Source organism: Equus quagga, chromosome 7, assembly GCF_021613505.1.
Source record: "Equus quagga isolate Etosha38 chromosome 7, UCLA_HA_Equagga_1.0, whole genome shotgun sequence".
Taxonomy (NCBI): domain Eukaryota; kingdom Metazoa; phylum Chordata; class Mammalia; order Perissodactyla; family Equidae; genus Equus; species Equus quagga.
In genome coordinates this window covers 75,784,682-75,806,460 of record NC_060273.1, presented here as the reverse complement: position 1 = coordinate 75,806,460, position 21,779 = coordinate 75,784,682, and the positions used below count along the sequence as shown (strand labels likewise).

Genomic DNA, 21,779 nt, shown 5'->3' with positions numbered 1-21,779 from the left:
TTCTAGTTCATATACCTTTCTTTTACACCTTTATTGAAATATAATTCACATACCATAAAATTCGCTCATTTAAAGTGCACAATTCAATGGTTTTTGGTATGTTTACAGAGTTGTGCTACCATCACCACAATCAATTTTAGAACATTTTCATCACCCCTCAAAGAAACCTCATCCCCATTAGCAGCCACTCCCCATTCCCTGTCCCCGCCTCAGGCAACCACTGTTCTACTTTCTATCTCTGTGGGTTTGCCTCTTCTGGACAGTTCATATAAATGGAATCACACAAAATGTGGTCCTGAGTGACTTGCTTCTTTCACTTAGCATAATGTTTCCAAGTTTCATCAATGCTGTAGAATGTGTCAGTACTTCATTTCTTTTATTGGTGTATAATATACCTTTATATGGGTATAATACATTTTGCTCATCCATTCATCAGTTGATGGACGTTTAGGTTGTTTCTACCTTTTGGCTATTTTGAATAATGCCTCTGTGAACATTTATGTACAAGTTTTCATGTAGACACATGTTTGCATTTCTCTTAGGTAGACACCTTGAAGCTGAATCGCTGGGTCCTATGAGCTCTATGTTTACCATTTGGAGGAGCTGCCAAACTGTTTTCCAAAGTGGCTGCATCATTTTACATTCCCATCAGCAATGTATGTTCTAATCTCTGCATCCTTGCCAAACATTTGTTATTATTGTTATTGTTTTTATTATGGCAATCCTAACGAGTGCAAAGTGGTGTCTCACTGGGGTTTTGATTTTCTTGTTCCTAATGACTAATGATGAGAATCTTTCATGTGCTTATTGGCTATTTGTATATCTTCTTTGGAGAAATGTCTATTTAAATCTTTTGCTCACTTAACAATGGTGCTATTTCTTTTCCATTGTTGAGTGGTAAATGTTCTTTATATATTCTAGATACAAGTCTCTTGTCAGATATATATGATTTGCAAATATTTTCTTCCATTCTGAGGGTTTTTTTTTTGCTTTCTTGGTAGTGTCCTTTGAGGTATAATCATTTTTAATTTTGATGAAGTGCAATTTGTTTATTTTTTTGATTGCTTGTCCTTTAGATGCCATATGTAGGAAACTGTTGCCTATTCCAACGTCACGAGGATTTACACCTACGTTTTCTTCTAAGAGTGCTATAGTTTTAGCTCTTACATTAAGCCTATGATCCATTTTAAGTCAATTTTGTGTTAGATGTAAAGGAGGGGTCCAACTTCATTCTTTTGCATGTGGATGTCCATTTTTTTTTAGCATTGTTTGTTAAAAAGGCTATTCTTTCCTCATTAGTTCATATAATTAAAAAAATTGTAGCTGACTCTTAGAAAAACCACCTATTAAACATGTATCTATGTGAAATAAAAAATTGATTTCATGGATTTTTTTCCTCCCTAGTACATTGCTTGACTTTGGACCAAATAGTTTTCACACATTCATCCACTCATTTCATTCATTTATCAATGATGTGTTAAATGTCTGTTAGGCAACTCTGGGTACACTTTGAGGAATTTGATAGTGGGTGGGTTTAACCTGAGGCTCGTTCCTCTCTTAGTAGAGAGAATAACACAAAGAAGTATAAGAGAAGGGATGAGGACTGTAGACGATTGTTTCAAAAGGTTCTTTCATCTTCTATCACTCATTCCCTCCAATACGCCAGTATTTCTTAATAAGTCAGGATCTTCAAATATGCTGATCCCCTCTATCTGAAACGCTTTTTCCTTTTCTCCTCTCCTGGTTGACTCCTACTCACTTTAGCTGTCAACTGAACCATCACTTTCTCAAGGAAGATTTCTTTATCCCCCAGGTCAATTCCTCGTGTTCAACACATGCACAGGGCACTCTACTTTAACTATGTAGTTCTTTCCATAACGGTAATGAAATAATTAGTTGGGCAATAGTGGCTTCATATACATCTCCTCTGTTGGTGTGATGGCTTCTCCAGGGTGGGTACCAAGTCTATCTTTTCATGGTTGCTATTTCATAATGCTTGAGAGAGCAGGCTCGAGAGTCAACAGACAGGCCTGGTGAGAATCCCAGCTGTGGTTAACCACTCCGAATCTCTATTTCTCCATCTATAAAATAGGGAGACTAATGACACCTACCTCACAGGGTATTTTTGAGAATTAAAGAATAATAGCACGTGAAGTGCCCAGCATGGCACTTGGCACATGGCAGTCGGTTAAAATATGTTGAACGAATAATGCATCAACCTTGTGGGGCAATCTGCCACGCCCAATGGACCTGTGTGGGAAATGTGCACTTCCCATGGAGGCTGGGGAGAGATGGTTGAATGACTGAGTGGCACAATGACTCCTTGATAACATTCTGGAATCACAGGCATTCCCTCAGCGCCCCGGGTGGAGGTCAAAGCACTCTGATAAAAGAGGGAAGATGGCTTTCTGAGCCATTGCCTGTAAACCCATGCAAAAACAATTAGCCAAATGCATTTTTTGTATTTCTAAAGAATGCCAGGCAACAAATTTGGCTAATTTAAAGAACAAATTTTTGTGCTAACATTATTATAGGTTAGTGTTTCACGCACTGCTTAAAAGGGGAGGCTCTGGAGTCCAACAACCTGGGTTCCTATTCTAGCTCCTCCACTTACTGTTTATGTAAGTTATATAACCTCATGGAGCCTCAGTTACCTCATCTGTAAGGTGGAAATATTAATCACATCTTCAGTGCAGGGTTGCTGAGAGGATTCAGTGGGACAATGCACGCCCAGCACCCACCTCAGTGCCTGGCGCATCCCACAGGCTCAAAGAAGTGCAGTTGCTTCCAGTTGTTAAGGCTGGAGAGGCTCTTGTTTCCGGTTATGAAAGATCTAAATCCCAAAGTTTTAGTTTCATTAACCTCTTGACAATCTTCCAAAGAGAATGAGGAACAAAGGGCATATAAAACACCCATTTAGTGCTATTTTACTGTAAGCTACAGTTAATCGGAATGCCAAATTTTCCATTCAGTCCCAAGAAGTTATAATCAGGAAAACAAACACTCTGTGTGTGTGTGTTTATTATTTGGAGGTGGTTAAAATTCAGCCAACTTCTTTTTCCCTGGGTTTACAGAAAACGAAACAAGTCAATCTCTTGAGGATTCCAATTGTTCCAAATTAAGGTAAAAAGTCAGATCCATTCATGTTATTCCTGATCCTCAGAGAAATTCCCTTTGCTTTAGGTCTCCCACAGTCATTTTTCCTTCTATCTCAGGAGAAAGCTGAGGGCTCTGCCCATTTTTCCGCTCCCTTCCTTTCTCCCTTCCTTCCTCCTTCCCTTCCTCTCCCTCCCTCCTTCCCTCTCTCCCCGCTTTGTCTTCTTTTCTTCTTTCACTCTTTCCCTGTAAAGTGACAGCTTTACAACTCTGTGTCCAATGGGGATAATTAAAACAAGATCCACTTCACAGGGCTGTTGGGAGAATTGAATGAGACAGGTTGACTCCTCAGTGCCGCGCCTAGCTTGTAGTAAGTACTTGTACATGTTTGTTATGGTTCTCATTACTGTTTGGAAAAAGGCAAGTTATCTATCTTATTCCTTTCCTCTTGGTTCTTTGGATTTTGTCTTTTCAAACTCCAAGTCTTGGGAATAATTTGCCTGAATTTCTTCTCCTAGTTCCTCCCGTTGAGGCTGGCTAGCTGCCATCAGTAATGGGAGAGTGTCAGAGTTGCTAATAAATGATTTGTGCATGAGACTCCTTAGGAGCCAGGCATCCGGCCAGAATCTCAGATGAGAATTGGTTCCTGGTTGGGATGTACTCATGGCATTGGTTAGTGTCTGCCTAGGGCCTGGCTGCCGCTGTCATGTTAGACCTGTCCTGAGGGTGCTGGGGCGATGGGCTTTGCTGTGTAACAGACAGGCAAAGGCAGGCTCAGAAGTGAGAACCGTTTCCATAGGGACCATTCCATACTCCCAGGGTCAACTGGGAGTGCCTGCAGGCTTGTGCGCCATATTAAGTAGCATCATGTGGATCTCTGGGATTCAATGTTTTAAATTAATGCGCAGAGAGGGGCCAAATTCAATTCCTCATCTTCTGATCATCTGTTGGCCAGCCTATGGGAGACGTTTCTTGCAGTCTACCTCTCCGGCCCCAAGGTGTGGGGTGATAAGAAAAGTAAGAAAGATGCTGGTGTCCTTCTCTGCTTCTTCCCAAGCCTTACCGGGGAGAACAGGGGCCCTGAAATGTTAGAGAGCATATGAAGTGCCTTGTTAAAACGGATTTCCAGCGCCCACCCCCAGAGCCTCAGGCTCAGTGAGTCTCCGGTGGAGACCAGGAATCTGCCTCTTTAGAAGCACCCTGGGTTTAGCTCCTTTCGTTATCGTTTCCTCTCCTTCTTTCTGGCCTGTTTCCCCTCCCTCTACTAGCCTGGAGGCTGTTGGAAGGCAGGACCTTGTCTATGCTGTTTACTGCTGTATCCTGTGGCCTGACTTTGCGGAAGGGAGGGAAATGCAGTCCAGCATCTCTCCAGTTTTGATGTGCACGTGAATCAATCACTGGAGAGCTTGTAAAAATGCCGATTCTCTTTCATTCAGCCTGGAGTAGGGTCTCAAAGTCTGCATTTAGCTCCTGGGGGATGCTGCTGGAGACTGCCACTCTGAGGAGGCAGGGGTGACGTCTCAAGGAGGGCAACTTTGGAATCAGACCACCTGGATTTGAATCCTGGTTCCACCCCTTGCTAGTGGGGAGACCCTGGGCCATTTTCTTCTCATGACTCTACCTCCCTCAGAGGGTCCTTTTGGACCCAGGAGGAAGCATTTAGCTCAGGATACGGTGAGTGCTCGATAAATATTAACTCCTATTACAATTATTAAGAATAAAACCAAGAAGTTAGATTTCAGATCACCAATGAAGACACTCTGGCATTGTGGTCCACGCACCGAGCTGAGCCTGAGACTGCCTGGGTTTACGTCTTGGCTCCACCGCTTATTAGCTGTGTGGGCTTGGGCAAGTTTCTTCACCTCTCCATGTCACAGCTTCCTCATCTGAAAAATGGGGATGATAGTGGCCCCTATCTCCTCTGGTTCTTGGGAAGATTGGACAAGATAATACATCTAAACTCCTCACTTTGGTACCAGGCGTCTGGGAACCCCTTTTATGTTACTATTATTACTGATCAGCTGGGCCTGGAGAACTTTGGTGTGAGGTTGTAAACTGCTGGGACCTCTGGTCTGGCTAATCTAAACACTGGTCAGGTGCGTCAAGCATCCTCCATTAGCCATAAGGCTACCACCCTTCAGCTATTCCTTCAGAATAATCACAGCTTCATTTATTAGCTGTGTGCCTTTGGAGCGTTATTTAACATCCTTTTACCCCACTTTCCTGATCTGTAAGTAGGAGAAAATCATAGTAGCTGCCTCATAGTATTATTATAAATATATAAAGCAAAAAATAGCTGGAACAGATTTTGGCACATAGGAAGAGCTCAGTAGACGTTAGCTATAATAGCAATTAGTATTATTGATATATTCTCATTACATTATAATGTAGTGTATAAAGTAGATGTTAGGTAGGATAATAATCATCATAGTACAGTTATATATTATATAAAGTATATGTTGGAATAATATCATAAGCTATACTTATACTATAATAGTTTGCATTATTTTTTGTCTGAAAATGTCTTTATTCTGCCTTCATTTAAAAAGTTTTGAAAACTGTGGTGAAATACGCATAACAAAATTTACCATATTAACCATTTTTAAGTGTACAGTTCAGTGGTATTAGGCACATTTGCATTGTTACGCAACCGTCACCACCATCTGTCTCCGGAACTCTTTTCATCTTGCAAAGCTGAAAGTCCGTTACCCACTGAACAATAACTCCACATTCTCTGCTTCCCCCAGTGCCTGGCAACCACCATCGTACTTTCTGTCTCTATGAATTTTTCTACTCTAGGTACCTCATAGAAGTGGAATCACATAGTATTTGTCTTTTTCTGACTGGCTTATTTCACTTAGCATAATGTCTTCAAGATTCATCCAAGTTGTAGCGTATGTCAGAATTTTCTTCCTTTTTAAGGCCAAGTAATAGTCCATTGTATGATGGGACCCTTGGATTGCTTCCACTTTTTGGCTCTTGTGAATAACGCTGCTGTGAATGCGGATGTACAAATCCCTCTTTGAGATCATATGATTGTTGTGGTCATAGAAGTTGTATCTGTTCTTACAACTCCTGACCCTAGTCAGAGACGTTTCTCCTTACGCTATCATACCCCAAGTTAAGGAGAAAGCCAAGGAATGAATAAATAGCGTAAACTTCTTCCATTTATTTATTTATGCTCTTATATCTTCATTCATTCCCAGTGTTTCTTTGATCATCTACTATGCTGTGCCAGGTGTCGTAGGACTTCAGCAGAGGCCAATATTCTAGTTGGCTATTATGTGTAGAAAAGTTATATATACGTAGTTACTTTTCTTCTTTCTCAAACGGCCACCTGGAAGATCAGTGTCTAGGTAGAAAGCTTCCTGCCCCTGGCCTTTGGACAGAATTCCAGCTTCGGGTACACGTAGAAAGTTTGCCTGGAACTCAGATGCAACAGCCCTCTCAGATGAGGCCATTTTTCTAGCTGAAGGATTTCAAAATAGTCTCAGTTAAGACTTTGCGAGAATTGGGAGTCCAATTCTAGAGGTAAAATCTGTGTAAAAATTATGTAGAAGTAAAAACATGTGGTCATACTTTCTATCACTCAGAAACGTATTTGGAGAGTTTTTTTTTTTTTTTTGGTGGACAAATTATTTTGCAATAACGTCAGGCAAACCATAGACATAAACCTCTACACAAAGCCACTTTCCAATCCACTGTGTCTTAAAACTCCTGGTGAGCTGCCACGTGGTGGCGGGACTCCACGCCTTCAGGAAGATGCAGCGGCTGAGGGTGGGAGCCCTCGGGCCCGACTGCCCGGGTGGAATCTCAGCTCACTTACAGGATGTGAGACCTTCGGCTCAGGTTGAATACCTCGAATCCCAGCCTCTCTAGTTCAGAGTTCCTCCATCAGTAAAATGAGGTGAACCATAGTCTCTAGCTCTTAGGATTGCTGTGCAGATTTAATGAGCTAATACTCATAATGGGTCTGCCTGTCGCAGGGCCTGGCACAGAGCAAGTGCAAATTAATGTTGGATATCCATCACAAAGATGAGTGTGCTCACACTCCCTGCTGCAGCTGCACAGACCATTTTTTAATCTCTCAAACATGCCGTGCTCTCGCTCTTCCTCTGGCCCTTTGGCCGAACTCTTTCCTCTCTCCTCCTCTCCCACACGGACCTCTGTTGCCTATTCATTCTTCATGTCCCACCCTACATGTTTTCTCCAAGAAGCCTCTTCACCTCCAAGGTGGGTGAAATGTTTCCTTCTTGAGCTCCACAAATACCCTGTACATATCCCTACCAGGGCACCCATCACCCTGTACTGTCACACCAGTCCAGACACCCTCTCCCTGAGCTGGGAGCTCCATGAGACCAGGGCATCTCCACCTTGGTGTCTGTGGGATCTCAAGTGAAAGAAATTAATGAAGGTTTGACCAGTGTGTGGTGTGAGCTGCCCATTGGAAGGAACTCCGCTTTGGACATCCAATCTCAGGCACCTTGGAGACCCCCTAGTGCAGCGTACCTTGTGACCCTCCCTCACAGAAAGTCCCGGAAAGGGTCTTAGTCAGTTCCCAAGTGGAGTGTCTATCTCCCCAAGCGCCATTTTGTTGGCTACCAAAGGGTAGGCATGTGACAGGACTGGTTTAGCTTCTCAGGACTCTGATTCAGCTTTTGGATGGAGCCGTCAAGATTTTCAGAGTATGTTCTAGTCTGGGACCACTGGCCACAGGCTTGGTCCACAGCACGCTGGATTGACTTGCCTTTTTTCTTCCTCTAACCGCTGTGTCCGTCCTTATTAGCAATTCTCTATCCTGGTTCTTACAATGGCATATTTGTCTTCATTTCATTCCAAATGAATTGTAGTTAGCTATTGGGCAGGCTGGTCAGCTAATTTCTCAGAAAGGCTGTGTTCTCAGTGATAAGACACTGCTGTGCTATTTCTATTTAATCCATCAGCCTTCTTGCCAAATTCATTCCTCGTGGATTAATGTAAGAATCATGACTCTAATAGTAAACATTTATTAAGTGGTTTCTCTGTGCCAGGCACTGTGTGGATGCTTAACATAGGTTATCTCATTTAATTTTTTAATAAGCATGTGCAAAAGAAACTGTTAGTATCCCCCTTTGCAGCTGAGGAAATTGAGGCACAGGGAGATTAAATAATTTGTTCAAGGCACACAGAAAGAAAGTGACAAAACAGGAACTCAAACTCAGGCCTGCATAACTTCAAAGGCTGTGCTCTTAACCGTGAGGCTCCGTCACTGCCCTGTAATTTTCAGTTATTATAATGTCCCGATTTGAAAGCACCAGGTACACTCAAAAATATACACTTTGTACCCAAAGCGACTTAGCTCTGTGATCTTACTAAACCCAAGCTTTTCATATTACATCCTAGCTTACATTTTGTCTTTTTTTGAAAGGTAAATGAAACAGAAATATTTCGTTTTCTCCTCTTCTTCCTTTTGGAATCAGGCACTGTTTTGTTTGTTTTGGATGGATTCAGAAGGTTATGAAATTGCCAACGGATGGTTAGTTGGACTGGTACCCGGCCGAGCAAGATTAATCTGGTGATTTTGTTTTGATGGGAGCCACTTTGCTACTTCTTGATTCCAGAGCCGACAGGCAGGCCTAACCTGTACCAGCCATTTAGCCAAAAATATTCTCAGATACCAGAGGGATTGAAGGGGTAATGTGGTAGCGCTGTGTGCAAATCTGTTTCTGTTATAGAACAAAATAATATGCTCTCTAAACTGCCTCCATTGTTCCAGTGTATATGCGTGTGTGCATCTGTGTGTTGTGTTTTAAGATTACGAGTGGAGAGACACGGGAGAGAGGCTGGAAATCAGTAACTCCTATTTTGTCTTTCAAAGTAAATTCTTGCGATTTGCCAAATTCGGAAGATCAAGTTGGATCAATATAGCAACTTGTTCATTCTTCCTCAAATTGCTTTTATGTAACAACTATGTTGGAGGATGAACTGAATACTTCTCAGGAGGAAACAAAAAGGAATAATTATTTAAATCTCACGTTCATTCATTCATCAAATACTTCTTGAGTGTCTAACATATGCTAGGTACCGTACTCAGCACTGGGGATGTGGAGGAGAGTACGTCAAAACCCCTGCCTTCATTAAATTTACAGTTTGTATACAAATACTTAGAGGCGATGAACAAAACAATTGGACGTTGGAACATAAGAAAGCAAGAACCATCTCACAGGGAGTTAGCACGTGATTGGATGAGACTCTTAGCTGGAAAATAAGATGGAAGAAGCGGTACTCTCTTGCCTTTGGTCTACATAATCTGTTATTAGAAAAGTGTTTTCCGTATTTTCCACCTAGCCTGGTGTCAATAGCAACCATAGTTAATGTTCTATTGCTCTTTCTTTTTTCTATATAACTTCATAAATTCTTGATTTGCTTTGATTTTATCAGTCACAATATAGAAAAAACCACAGGAGTTTACTATCGCTTTTCCTATGAGCAACAGGCCACTGATTGGTGATGTGGAAAGGATGAGCACCTGGGAGAAGGTGGCCGTCCTACTAAAGCTGGGTGATTCCAGGCACTGACATGTGTGACCCAGTTTTGGGAAGATAACTTTCAAATGACTTGAGCAGGCAAGTCACGGGGATAAATCCTAAAACAGATCTAGTGCGAGAGACATATAGTTATTAAAGATCATAATTCTGACTGCCCACTTGTGAATAATTCTAATGAAGAGAAAAGGGAACATCTAAGGCAGGCACAGTAAATAGATTTAATCTCAAATGCCGACTCTGATTGGTAACAGGATTTGGAACACTATTTGAGAAGGATTCTGAGCCTTATCTAGAATACTACTGATAACAGACTGAACACTAAATACACTGATGTTAGACCGAAAACCCCTTGTATAATGTAACTCCTCCGGAGTGTTTGACTGAATTAGGACTCAGAGTAATCTTAATATACTAAAACAATAAATCAAAACCAACAAGATGACGGCTAGTGAGGCTAACTGTGTATTCTTGTATTTAAATTCAAAATTCAGTGACAGGTTCCATTTTGGGGTTGGGAAAACTTGGCTTGATAGCAGTTCGTGAAAAAAAGTCTTGACCCTAAGCTTCCAATGAATCAAGGATAGTGTGGCTGTAAAACATTCTGGAGCAATGGTGGGCAGCTTGAGTTGAACAGGGTGCATCCAACATTAGCCACTCCACTGGAAATGCGTTTCTCTGTCTCTTCTGTCCATCCTGCTGCCTTACTTTTAGAATTAAGGGTATGGATAAGCTCCAGGTTTCTGGAATTTGACATTTTCTCCCTCTGAGAATAAGAAAGAGTATACTTACATAGAAACAGAGAAGGAAGGTGTCTAGAAAAGACCAGAGACTCTGTCCTTGAAATAGGACAGATTTGGAATCAGTTAAACAAAAAGGGGCATCAAATGATTTTGCAAATATATGGATTTTTAAAAAGCTTGAAATGTGTTTTGCCCCAAGCATCCTAGCCTTAAACACACCCACATGCACTTCAGGAAGAATTTCACCCATATGGCATATTCATCGGCAGTTCAAAATCACTGTTGTGTCAGAATCATTTGATTTTCAACTTGCCATTTAAGTTGTTCCAAAAAAACTCCTGAAAGCTTATTTTCTTAAACTAGGATATGGAGTTTGGTAAAAGGAAAACAGAGAAGGTGGATTTTTCAGTTTAGATTTAACACAGAGAGGGAATGCTCAAGGATTTTAAGCTTACTAGAATCTGTTCTTTTAAAACCAGGTTGACCTTTGCTACCTTCTTATGAGGAGGAGGAGGAGGATGATTGTGGTCATTTGACTGATTAGGTTTGGGTTATTTTCTGATTGTTCCTGGAACAAACTTTTTCCTAATAATTATGCTGTGAAAAGAGAACAAACATAAGAACGGAAAGAGAAAGTTAGAAAATAGCGAGGGATAAGTGGGCTAAAAGCATTGGCATACGTAAAGGACATTAAGTTTGAAGGCAGAAAAATCTAGTCGGTGAATATACTTTCTAAGTAAAAGATATCTGATTAGCTCCCACTTAGTCTCCTTGCAGGAAGGCAAGCTCCAGGGTTGGGAAGCCAACAGTTGGTTTGGTAACTCCCAACCAGGGGACATCTGTTTGTTATCCAACTTACAAGAGGGGGTGGGGGCCCGGCTTAACCTAAGATAGTAAATGCAGGTCGGAGCACAAGTTCACAGGGGCTGTGTCATACGTATTTGCTGTTTTTTGACTAATCTTCATATTCTACTCATTTAATTGCCTTCTCATCAAGGACATGAAGAAAGACTAGAGGCATCCTCTGGCACCCTCCGTAAGGAAGCAAAGTTAACCACGTGCAGACTTGGAGCCACACTTTTGGTCTATTAGGACTTCGTCTAATGAATGGTCTGAGTCCTGTTTCTGAGTCAGTGCTCCTGCTGTCTTCTGACTCAGTTCATGAGGATTAAGAGGGGCAAGTAATTTTACTTTATAGTCTTTCAATTTGCTTTTCTCAACCCATACTTGAAGAGAGGGCCATGAAGAATTTTACCTAAATTGAGATTCATGATAAAAGTTACAGAATAGGTGCCAAATCAGAAGGAAAGGTATAGGCAGTTGCAAATAATATCAACTTGGGTATTTTAGTGGGGGCATAATAAAGGACCATGGAGTAATATTTAAGTGTTGGATGGTAGGGAACAGAAGAGGATTTAGCATCTCTCATTTTAATCTTCGCATCCTCTGGAAAGCATTACTTGTTATGCTCTGTATTATTATTCCAGAGAAAAGTTAACTTCAAACAGGCCTTGCCTCATCTCCTATGCTTTTTCTAGCCAAGGAACTTTGAACATTTCTTAGTGGCGAGAAGGCATCAGTGTAGGCTGTAAGTTATAATAGGCACAAGCACGTTGCAAGTCCGTGGCTGTTAGGTGTTCATTTTCCCAAGGATGTCATAAAAAATACATATTTACCCTAGCAACTCCTTATAATATGCTAGTTCTGTGCTCCTTTCTGAGATTCCAATACTTTCTCTAAGGCCAATGGAACTATTAAATTGGCTCCAAAATTTTATAAAACAGCAAGTGTGGTTTTGATTTTGAAAACAAAAATGTAAATGTGCTTGTCCAAGGGAGAAAATGAGACATTTTTAGATGCCCTAAAACTTGCTGTCTCAGGAAGAAACTTCCGTGGTAGCAGGCTAAAACCAGACTTACTTTATTAACAATTTCTAGAGCAACTAGATTAAAACTTTTAAAAAAGTCCAAGTTCTATTTATACACTCTGGGTTCTCTCATTCTACCATTGGCTTGGTCACTGATTCCGACCCCTTTTGGGCAGAGTGGTAAGCAAGCAGGGGAGAGGGGAAGGTTTTTGGTTTAATATTCTACGCAACCATAAAGAATCAGATTTCCAAGAGCTGGCTTTTCCCATATCATCTAATGAATTCTCTGACTACCATGGTCATATTCTTTGAATAAATAAAGAAGACTATACTGTTTTTAAGAAGTTACAAATCGTATCACAATGGTAAAATTCAGTTTGGTATGTGACTGGTAACCATTACTTTCTTTGGCAAGCTCTTTTTCTTTTTCCTTTTTAATGTTCAAAGAGTTTGCCTTACTTCTCTTTATTTTGTTTTCCTCATCTCTGTCATTTCTAAGCTCAATTAAAAAAAAATCTCATTATATGTATCTCCTGGTTATTGCTTATTTTTATGTCTATTTGCATTACATCATTCTTTGAAGTACACATGAAGCCACAGAATAGGAAACTATATATAACACATTCCCTGAAAACAGAGTAAGTTCTCATAAAGTGTGTTACATCAAGTAGCAAAAATAAGATCTAATAGAAGACTCTAATTGCCTAGGAACACTTCATTCATTCATTTATTCATTTAGCAAATATTTGTTGATCACCTCCTATGTGCCAGACACTGTTGTAGGGGCTGAGGACTTTGAGGTGGACAAGACAGGTAGAGTTCTTGTGCACTTAGAGTTTACTGTCTGGTGGAAGGAGACGGACAATAAACAAACCAACCAACCAAACAGATAAGGAAGCTAACAGAGAGTGCTAGCAGAGAACTAAAATTAGGGAAGGTACTGAGATAACTAGGTCACAACTTTAGATTGGGTGGCCAGGAAAGACCTCTTTGAGGTCATTTAAGCTGAGGTCTTATTCCAGTTACCATGACTGCATAATGAATTACCCATGAACTCGGTGGCTTAAACAACAGTTTATTGCACTCGTGGATTCTCTGGGTGAGGAATTCTGAGAGGACATAATGGAAACAGCTTGTCTTTGCCTCATAATGTCTGGGAACTAGCTGGAAGTCTGGGGCTTGGAATCATTTCAGGGTTTGCTCAATCTCATGTCTAGTGGTTGATGCTGGCTGTTGGCTGAGTGTGTAACTGAGACTGCCAGCCAGCATACCTACATGGGCCTCTCTAGGTATCCTGGTCTCCTCACAATGTAGTGGCTGGGTTCCAAGGATGAGTGTCCCAAGAGGGAGAGTGAGACAGGTGGAAGCTCTATTATTTTTTATGACAGTGTTGTGTCACATAGTGTCACTTCTGCCATACTCTATTGTTAAGATGATTACAAAGATCCACCTAGTTTCAACAGGGAGCAACAGAACCCCCACCTCTTGACGGAGGAGTGTCAACCTCATATGGTAGGATATATATTGGTGTGGCCATCTTTGGACAATCCAATTTGCCACAAGTCTGAATGACAAGAAGGAGTTAGGAATGTGAAAATTAAGGGGAAGAACATTCCAGGAAGGCGCCCTAGGCAAAAGCTAACTTGGTACATATTTGAACCAGAGGTAGAAGGTCAGAGTAGGGAGATATAAAGAACAGGGTACAAGATACAGTTGGGAAGGCGGGCAGGGCAAGATTACGAAAACTAAGAACTACTTCCACTCTAGGCAAGAGGGAGAAGATGGAATTTGTCTTGGGACTCATTCTTAACCTTCTTTGAGTCAGTTTGTCAGTTTGGGCCTATCCCTCTCTAGATTCTCATAGTACTCTTCTTAGCAGTGCTCTCCTTTGAAATTCTCCTCAGTCTACATTTCTCCTTTTCTAGATACTGGACACTGTGGAGTGGGGAATATAAAGAAGTATTTCATTCCTCCAGACTTTCAAATTGCTTTTAATCTAGTTGGAGAGGTTAATACAAACACACACACACACACACACAGAGTTGTTAACTAAAATATGAGTCAGTAAAAGTTGTGTCAAATAGGCAAATATGTGATAAAAATCGTATGTGCTCCAGAAGTCAGAAAAAGAAGAGATCATTAAATGTCTATCTAAAATGAAAATATTTTAGCAGTTATAAAGGAAAATAGTTGTATATTTACCTACATAAGTGAAATACTTCTGTATTGTAAGAAATGCCATGGACAAAGTAAAAAGATAAACGATGAACTAGGAAAAAATATTTGCTGCACATGTGACAAAGCCTATCTTTATACAGAGACAGCTTGTACCATTCACTGCACAAAATAGAAAAATTAAAGTGAGCAAAGATTGCAAAAAGGCCAGCAGAAAAAAAATTACAGGTGATCAGTAATCGTGAAAAGATGTTCACTCTTGTTATAATAAAAGAAACACAAAGCAAAGCACTATACTTTGCTAGATTGACAAAAGCAGTTTAAAAATAAATCACTTTTACTAAATTGACAAGAATTACAATATTTGATAAAACTCAGTGTTAGTGAGGATGTAGAGGAATATTGGCAGTCTTGTATACCATTCGTATAAACTTTTTCAATGGAAATTTGGCAATATTTATCAGAATTTAAAATGCATATTTTCTTTGCTCTAGCAATTCCACTGTTTGAAAACAATCTCATGGATATGCTTATTCCTATATGCAATAATATTTGTTCAAAGATGTTGATTTCCAAATTATTATTATTTAAAACAAGTGTTTTTTTGCTGAGGAAGATTCCCCCCAAGCTAACATCCATTGTCAATCTTCCTCTTTTTTTTTTTGCTTGAGGAACATTAGCCCTGAGCTAACATCTGTGCCAATCTTCCTCTATTTTATATGTGGGTTGCCACCACAGCATGGCTGATGAGTGGTGTAGGTCTGTGCATGGGATCTGAGCCTGTGAAGCCAGGCTGCTGAAGTGGAGCATGCTGAACTTAACCACTATGCCACAGGGCTGGCCCCTCCATATTATTTTAATAGAAAAAAATTGAAATTATTCACATGCTCATCTTTAAGGGACCAGATTTATAAATTAATTTTAGCACATCCAGAGGAGTATGGACCTCTGAAACACTATGCAGCTACTTGGAAGAAGGTGAAAGATAAAAAAGTACTGACTTGGAAAGGTGTCCAAAATGTACTAAGAAATAAGGTGAAGACAGTATGAATAAAATAATATTATGTGTTTGAAGGACTTTTATGCACAAACGTCTATCTATCTGTCTGTCTGTCTGTCTATCTAATATATATTACCTGATTTCTGGAAGGATATACAGTTTACGAAAATTTAATAGTAGTTTTTGAAGTATGGAATTCTAGGCTGAAAGAAGTGGAAAGAGAATTTTTAGTTTTTATTGTATAGCTTCTGTAATCATATTTTTTCTTTAAAATCTTACAATCAATTAATTTTAAAATTAAAGAATAATACTAAAAACATCACGAGCATGTCTCTACTAGGCCCTTAGTGAGTAAAGTTAATGGTGGGAATTTCAGGCACTGATGTATTGCCATATTTTAGGCGCTTGGGGGCCCCTCAAATTATACTGTTTGCCATCCTTGCTGGCTGGGTGTGCCAAAGCATAGGCCACAAACAATACTCTGAATTGAAAGTAAAAAAGCCATAAACCATTGTTCCTACCTCTTTGACTCCTATTACCAAATCTTAAAAGTTTCCACCCTTGAGGAAATTATACTCCAGGGTATAATTGCAAAAGTCCCTGCTCTAATTTCAGTGGCTGATGTTTACATTACAATTCTACTCCCTCATTTTCGTTTGGTATCAGAGTTGTGGGGGTGTTGGGAGGCCGAGGGCCTAGTACGGGGTAGATTGAAAGAACTGTATTATGCAAGAAAAGACAGTAGTCCTTCTGGGGTCTGCTTGGGCCATGAACAGCTGTAGGCGTCTATCTTTGTGCCTTCCATTCTTTAAAGTGCCATGATGTAGCGCATCATCACAAGACTTCTGTGCCTAGATTTTAAAGAAAACAAGTATCTTTAGTAGTGTGCTTGCAATTGTTATGTCTAGATTTAAAATTTAAGCCTGAGGTTTTAAACGTTCTTGAATTTAGAAAACCTAACTGGGTACGAATGGGTCACTAATATCTTGCTGATAAATATTCTATTGCTGTTCAGTGCAAAGCTATCATCTTTTGAGAAAATTCATCATTGTGATGTGTATATTCTCCCCCCCTCCCTTTTTATTCTATTTAACAGTATATGAACTGGCTGCCATTTTCCCACTTCTTTCTCACTAAACAAAAGAGTTTTCCTATTAAAATTTCCTATTAAAAAGATTTCAGTGGTAAAACATTCAATGGTAAACATTCAATGACAATGTCTGTCTTCCTTACCCACGTGTGTGTACACATACATTCTATAGCAGTTAAGATCAGAATACAAACTTAGAACACCAAGGAGAGTCTGGAAAGGAAAAAGAAAGCTCTGAAAGGCAGAAAGCTGCCTTTGGATTGAGAAAAAGGAGCTATGACTTTAGTCTTGACAGTGAATGGCTTTTTTGGGTTGTTGGCATGAAAACAAATCTCGGAGGATTTTTAAAAGCAGCTCATGCAATCACTTCCTTCATCTCCTTTTTGACTTCCTTGAGTCATTGTGCAGATTTCCTCCCAAGGCTCTCGGGCAGATGAGTGTTCTTTGCTCGTAGCTTGCCAGCATCATTTGAAAATGAAAATGTACCTGTGACCCAGCAGTGATATCTCTAGGTATCTACCCTAGCAATCCCTTGCTTATGCTCGGGGAACCGTGGATAAGGATGTTTAGTGCTGTGTGGCTTAATAACACTGAAGTGGAAATAACCTCGAGCTTCAACAGAATGGAAACAGATAAGTAAATTATGGTGAAATCACAAAAGGAGATGCCTCGCAGCACTTGAAAGGAATGACTAGATACGTATCAATATGATAGATCTCCCAAACACATTTTGCACTGAAAAAACAACTTGCAAAACAGTATACCATTAATGTAAAAGAACCCCCAAACCATATTATATATTTTACATAAATTATGAATATGTGTGTGTGTGGTGTGTATGTACAAGTAGGGGGCAAAACACTCTCATTGCCTCTGGGAGGAGGAGGAAGGGACTGGGACTGAGGATATCGGTCAAAGAGATCCTTAGCTTTATTTGCAATGTTCTTATTTTTTAAGAGGAGAATTGAGTCACGTGTATTCCTTGTGAAACTAAACACAAGTTTAAAATATTTAAAGAATTCTTAGCATTCTGCCATTAAAGAAGGCCTGGATAAAGTGATAACATTCCCCAAACTGGGTTCCATGGAACACTAGTGCTCTGTCAGGTGTCAATGAGTATTTGTTGAGTTCTGATGTTATCATACAGAGGTCAGAGACTGAAATAGAATTAGCAGTGAACTCAGAGGGCGCAGAAAACTGTCAGACTTTCCTCCCATCTTTAATTCTTGACAGGATGGTTCGGAGTGTTTCAGCAGCTTTTTTTTCATTTTCTTGCATTAGAATATTTCTGTTAAACAAATAAGTCTTTAGACTTCTGGACTTGATTTCAAGCCTCTGTAAATAAGCATGAGAGAGTAAAGATTGTATGCTGCCATCTATATATAAATTTAGGATTTTGAAATCTAGTAAAGGTTCAGAAGAGTCTTGCCATGGCCTATGTGCAGTATTAAAAGATGAGATGAGAACTAACAGGACAAAAGTTGTTGTCTCTCTTGATAAGCTTTGCTTCCTTTTCCCCGACTGTATAATGACCTAGGAAGTCATGGTGTATGTTAGGAGTAGGTTGGAACTGATGGAAGAGATTTTGGGCAGTTGTTTTCATGCGGAGCTTTGTGACCACTTTTCTGGGTCAGGTTGTTCTGGGACTCTCATGAAGGGGTGGGGTGCCATGAAGTCAGTGGAATCCTTTATGCTTCTGCTGGCCTCAGCGTGCTGTCTTCTCAACTTTCATTATTGTAGAATCCAGGGGCTTTGGCCTCTTGGGAGAATGTGGTGTTATAGCCTTATGGAACTCCCTTCCTCAAAAAGAATTGACTACTCAAATAAGGCTGGGAAACACTGGTTTCCCACTGGTAGACAAAGTTAATTTGTCTATACTGCAGGACTCTTCAGAGCCTTTCATATGCTAATCCCCACTGTGACACTCCAAGAGGGGAATAGCACATGCAGTGGGTTTTCACATGGAAGTGACCTTTTCTCTCTCTCTCCTGGCCTATCTCTGCAGCAGAGAGCGCATCCAGGACACAGGTTGGTGAAAGACAGAATTAGGAAGAGCCACCTCACCTTAGTAAAGGTGAAGTCCCTAAATTGCCAACTAAAATTGATGCTTGCTGGTCTCAGTAGCTAGTTTTCACACTGATTCTAGCAAGAAAAGAGTTCAGACTGTGTGTAGTTTTGCTAATAAGAACTTAACAATTCTACTTGTATAAAAGGCTGCTGTTGAGTCAAGCAGAAACGCCATGCCATTGGTATGTGCAGCTGCCGCCAACTTGGCTGGCACACGACAGCACACATCACCAAGATAATGACCTTTGATAGTGAGGTCAGGAGTTGGGTAACCAGTGGGTAGCTCTGCTCCAGGCAGGGGAAGTGATTCATGGGTGGAGAGCTAAAATTCAAGTTCAGGGAGTCCCTGGGCCCTGTGCAGAATTCACTTCTGCTTTTTCTCCATTTCTTGGAGGACACAGTGCCATCTTAGGCATGACAGATGTCTGTTTGAGCTGTGTGGGAACCCGTGATGACAAATTACCAAAAAGACTGAGGAATTATCCAGTTAATTTAGGCTGAGCACCTATATTATCTTCAGCTCCACAAAAATGGCCGTCTGCTAGAAAAAGAGCTCCTCTATTAACATTATGGCTGTATAACAAAAAGCCGTGATGGAAAGCAGAGGGCAGTTGCGTCCTGAAGTCTACATGTGCTTGATGACAATGAACAGTCCAGATAAACTGTGACAAGTAATGATTAGTTTAAAGTGTCTAAATATGTCTGAGCCTTGCAGAATAGAATATATAAATCAAAGAATGCTCACCAGTGCAATGGGAACTTGTAGAGTATTTCTAATGTCTGTTTTCTTTTCCCAGTACCCTTTGTTAGATGAAAGCCAGCCCTGACGGTTATTGGTTAAGATTTGGTGCTCTCACCCGCAGCCTGGGTTCGTTTTCTAGTCAGGGAACCACACCACCCATCTGTTGTCATACCGTGGCAGCTGTGTGTTGCTGTGATGCTGAAAGCTATGCCATCGGTATTTCAAATACCAGCAGGGTCACCCATGGTGGACAGGTTTCAGCAAAGCTTCCAGACTAAGAAAGACTAGGAAGAAGGACTTGGCCACCCACTTATGAAAAAATTGGCCACAAAAACCCTATGAATAGTAGCGGAGCATTGTCTGATACAGGACCAGAAGGTGAGAGGATGGTGCAAAAAGACTGGGCAGGGTTCGGCTAGGGTCACTAGGAGTCAGGATGGACTCGATGGCAGTAACAACAAATATTAGATGAAGCAATGTGTTTAAGATTCCATATGGCAGTGCAGCGTCACAATTTCAAGCACAGACTCTGGACTTTGGGGCCTGAGGCCAAATCTCAGGCCTGCTGTGTCCTAGTTGTGCACACTTGCCACGTGGGCAGGATTTTGTTTTGTTTGTGTGCCTTACAACACAAAACACCTGGCTTGTAACAATGAAAAGGGTCAGCGTGAGAATGCAAGTGCTAAGCATAGTTCTTGGAGCAGCTCGAATGCTCCGTAAATGAACGATATCACTACCCCCATTGTTATCGTCATGAGGGCATCATCACATTTACAACTAACTGCTTGCATAGGAGTGTAAAATAGAATTAGCTTCTAGTTTTGGTACACACACCTGTTTAACCCCAGTCAACTTTGGGAAAATGACTTTTTCCTTATTATGTTTCAGAAACAGAATTTTTTTTTTTAAAGGTAGGGCTTTGGTGATTTCACTGTGTGTCTGGTGGGGAGGACAGAGGTTGTTATTCACATGGACTTAGGTTTGAATTCCAGCTCTACTCCTGACCCCATAAGTGACCTTGGGCAACTTGCTTGAACTTTCTGAGCCTCAGTGGCCTTATCTGCAAAATGGGGATAACAATTTCTGCACTTAAGCAAGATTAAGCGTCAGATAACATTTGAGATAACAGTGCCAGGCACATACAGGTTTATTACTGTTATTTCCCACATCTAGTGGAAACTAGATGACCTCTTGGGAATTCAAAGGGAGCATTTTTAAACTGCCTCACAACACAAAACACCTGACTCACAGGTGGCTAAAGCTAGTAGTATTTCAGCAAACCTCAAACGCACAGCTAGATCACAGCTCAGTTGATCTGAGCCATGGGGGTCACTTAGCAGAAAAACTCATAAGGACATAGCAGAACCAAGAGAATCTTCTGAGAACACGTAAGTCACTTTGCCAACACAAGGTATCATTATTAGTGGCTAATTCCTAAAACAGGCTAAATCTGCGGCTGGTGTCCTTGCCAGAGTTGTTCTCAAGGTGGTGGATTGAAACAGCTGGGTCCATCCACAAACTGATTGTCTGGATTTTTTTTCCCCCTCATCACCATCAAAATGGCTTCCTGGCATGTTTCTGTTGGCCTGGCCTTAATTCTACCCCCGGGGAATCAGGGCAGAGCATGCCTTCGTGATGACGCTGTCTCAGGGCCTCTGGCTCAGTGTCTCAGCTGCCAGCTGTTCCTCCTCGGGGCCTCAGAGGGGCTTCTGCTCTGGCTCGGTCAGCCTGACAGGGGAAGGATTGAGGAAGAGAGCAAGAGAGTGGAGATGGCCTGTGGAGGAAACCCCTGTCTGAGGAGGAGTCTGGGCAAGGGGTAGTTTCTCAGCAAAAGGGGAAGGGCAGAACTAGCTGCCTTGAAGTGCTGAGGGGGACAAGGATGCTGCAGCACTTGTAGCAAAAATCTGGAACCAACCAGAATGCCCATCAACAGGGGAATGGCTCACCAAGTAGGGATGCATTCATGTTATTGTAGAATATTATCCAACTATTAGAGTTAGTTAGAGCTCAATCCCTTCACCTGGAGGAATGTCAGCGCTGCAAGGAAAAGGCACAGAGAAATGCATGTAAAAATAACCTCCACATGTGCACAGATAATGATGGCTTACGTTTATTATCTATTGTATGCCAGGGACTGTGCCAAGTGCTTCTCATGTGTCAACTAATTTGAATTTCGCAACAACCTGATGTAGGTATTATTATTCTGATCCTACAGAAAAAAGATTCTAAGGCTTAGAGATGCCTGCAGACATAGAGTTGCTAAGAGCTGAGCCAGAATTTTAACCTGGATTGCAGCCAGAGCTCTTGACTGCTTTTCTATAGTGTTTCTCATATGTGTTTGTATGAGCACAGAGAAAGTATGCAAGGATTTGTATCAGAACCAGGCTGTCAGTGGTTAGCTGGAGGAGTAAGAAGAACACATCCTTTAATAATATGGGGAAACTTTATGATTTTCCATACTTTTATCTATTATTA

General features: G+C 40.9%; 1 long non-coding RNA gene across 1 annotated transcript in view; it reads right to left on the bottom strand.

Annotated features, from left to right (window-relative positions):
• The window catches only part of LOC124242903 (uncharacterized), a 54,482-nt gene that overhangs the window by 389 nt on the left and 32,314 nt on the right, over positions 1-21,779 (bottom strand). The gene's annotated exons all lie outside the window — the stretch shown is intronic.